This window comes from Rutidosis leptorrhynchoides, chromosome 11 (assembly GCF_046630445.1).
Source record: "Rutidosis leptorrhynchoides isolate AG116_Rl617_1_P2 chromosome 11, CSIRO_AGI_Rlap_v1, whole genome shotgun sequence".
Taxonomy (NCBI): domain Eukaryota; kingdom Viridiplantae; phylum Streptophyta; class Magnoliopsida; order Asterales; family Asteraceae; genus Rutidosis; species Rutidosis leptorrhynchoides.
Window position 1 is genome coordinate 233862879 of NC_092343.1, and position 3431 is coordinate 233866309.

A 3431-nucleotide genomic window follows, 5' to 3' on the forward strand; every position below is an offset into this window, starting at 1 on the left:
ATTATGCTGCTGGTGCTGCTGCTGGTGTTTGTAACCTTCGCACCGTATTTTCTAAAGCCACTACCCGAGCGCGAAGCTCGTTGACTTCTTCTATTATACCGGGATGATTGACGGTTGGAACGAGCGAATGAACAAGATTCGAAATATGGGATAGTATGTAGTCATGATGAGATACTCTAGAAATGAGAGAGAAAATGGTGTTTCGAATAGGTTCGCCGGTAAGTGCTTCAGGTTCATCGTTAAGAGGACAATCTGGTGGATGGAATGGATCACCTTCTTCTTGCCTCCAGAGATTTAGTATATTACGAACCCATCCCCAATTCATCCAGAATAGATGATGGGAAATTGGTTGATCCATTCCGGTGACGCTGTTCTCGGAGCTCGAATGGAAATCCATATCGGCGTAGCTATCGAAGTCGGAGGAATTCGAACTGGATGAAGAATCCATCTTGTATAGTCGGAGAAATGAATTTTTGGTTTGGAATAGATTATAGAAATTGGGTTTGGTACTCTTCAATACATAATTTACATATGTATATATAATACCAAAATCCCGTGAATTACGGAGAATTTTTGAAATACGTCAAGCAATGTCTATAGTAACAGATACGCTAAGATATGAATTTTGTCTATACACTATCGATGCACTAAATGCAGTAAGACGTGTCTAGACTTAAGAATGATAAGCAGGCAGTTTCCTAAGGATGATAAACAGATGATTTCCGACTAGAAATGATAAGCAAAACTTTTGACATGTAGACACGGTCAAAGTCCAGACTCACTAATGCATCCTAACAACTACCAGTTAGACACACTAATGCAAGGCCTGGTTTGCTAAGACCAACGCTCTGATACCACATGAGACGACCCGACCCAATCCATAGGGAAGAATACAATAACATATGATAACATTGCGAGGTACTTGACCTCTATATGATACATTTTACAAACGTTGCATTTATTCTTAAAAGACAATCTATCATTACATCAAAAGTTGACATGTTCGCCTAACATTTTATAATATCCAAATGACCTAATCTGTCATTTACTTAATAATAGTCTCTAATGATCTTCAATGACTCGAATGCAACGTTCTTGAATCCTGGCTTAAATGGTCCCAAATAGTATCCTTAATATGAGCTAATGCACAGCGGAAGACTTAATACATACCTGAGAATAACATGCTTTAAAACGTCAACATAAAGTTGGTGAGATATAGGTTTAATGCCGGCAGCAATATATATATATAGACCACAAGATTTCGTATATAAACAGTTTAATAAAAATATTCTAAGTGGTTGAGCACTTGGTAACCATACTTAACATTTAATCACGTCGCATATTCCCTTTAATATGAAATCTTACTACACTGTACCAAGTGTAGTCACGAAACGAAGTACTGTGCAACCGTTGAATACTGGTCGTCCAGTCCGGTTGGGGTTGTCAGGCCCGATAGATCTATCAACAGGATTCGCATTTACAATACCGCTGTAAATATTAGTTACCAAGCTACAGGGACGTATGCCAGTGGTACAACTCAACGTAGAATATATTTTTCAGTTACTTGTGTCCATAACGTAAAACATAAAATACATGTATTCTCATCCCGAAATATTTAGAGTTTAAAAGTGGGACTATATACTCACAGTTGTCTTGAAGATATGTAATTTCGACTTGGTCTCCGATTGATATCACGAACCTATCCATATATAATATATCAATACCTTTTCTTTTTAACAATCGTCACATATATATACTTTTAATACTTTTAATAATTCCTTAGTCCGTAGTTAGCAGTTCCGATGTTAGTAATTCAATTTTAATGGTTCATTTTTAGATGTTTAATAAACCCGCAATGAAATAAATAAAACCCCCATCGTATATGTATTGGTCGAGATTAATCTTGACCCACGGTACCGGTGTTGTCAAATGACGTGTTGCGTACATAAAGTACCGGTGTTGTCAAATGACGTGTTGCGTACAATCATGGGATCTTATGATTAATCTTCTCGTATTGTTTACGGGTGATCCTGAACCATATAAAATTAAATTATGAGTACATATATATAAAATATCATGTTATTTTAGAAAGATGTGATTTATTTTAATTTTCTTCAATTAATCACGTAGCTAAACAAGTCTTGGATATCCAATTTTGTTTTTGTCGTAGTTTCTTCGTTACAAATCCATTTTCGTTGATTCAACTTGCCATCTCCTTGGATCGAGTCCCTCTTTAAGACTATGAACTGTAAATACCTTAGTTTGTATTCAAAATCACACGGCATAGGTGAAACTTTAGTGAAACTTATGAAGTTAAACATTTTCCTTTATGTAAACAACCTTAAATGATTATTTTTCTAAAAATACTTATACTTTGAATTAAATCATGAAATTTTTATGTGTTATCATATTCATAGTAAAAATCATTTTTCCAGAAAATAAACCTCCAATTCAAAGTTTAAGATGGTTTTTAATTATCCAACCCAAAACAGTCCCCGGTTGCACTCCGACGTCGTAAAAACAGTTTTTAAGGTATTCTTTGAAAAACCAAGTTTTACGTTGTTAAATTAGCATATATTTAAGTTATATTACAGGTCTTGAAGTATTTTAAAAGTTAAGTTAGAAGGATCTATTTAGTTTGCAAACAAGTTTGAAAACTTTCAAACTATGTTCTTGTTGTTAAAATTGTATACCACAAAATATGATAGCTATATATATATGAATCGAATAAGGTTATGAACAAAGTTACTACCTCAAGTTACTTGGACAAGATTGCTGTAAAAGAGGAGTGAAAACCTAGAACTAAAAGGGTGATGGAATTGGATGAAAGATTGGAAGTAAGTTTGTGTTCTTGGAAGGATTCTTGAAGTGTTTTTGTAAGGGTTTTCTTATGGTGATTAAGTGATGTTTTTATGGCTAGATCTTCATGGATACTAGCTGAATGGTTATGGAGTTTCTTAAGAGTGTGTTTTTGGTTAAAGAAATGAGGTAGTAAAGTTTGAAAATGGAAGATGTATTTAAAGCCATAAAAACATGATTAATGGAAAAACATGGACAAAATTTCATGTTGTATTTTTATGTAATTAGTCATACTAAACATCAAAAGTAGTTACCTTATACATAAGGCATGAACAAGAGAGTTACCTTATACATAAGGCATGAATAATGGCTGGTTGGTGGTGATTTGATGTGTATATACCAATAGTAAATACGTATAGAAGCTAGGTATGATACGAGTACATGTACTCTAGATATACGTATAGAAATCTTGTGAAAAATGGAATGAGAATTCAAATATAGCTATCTTTTGTGAATATACTTATATTGTTTTATGTATTTAAGTCTTTAAAAAGTGATTAAATACATTACATATACGATATATGTATAAACATTATAGGTCATAAGTATTTATGTCAAATAACGTTACGTAT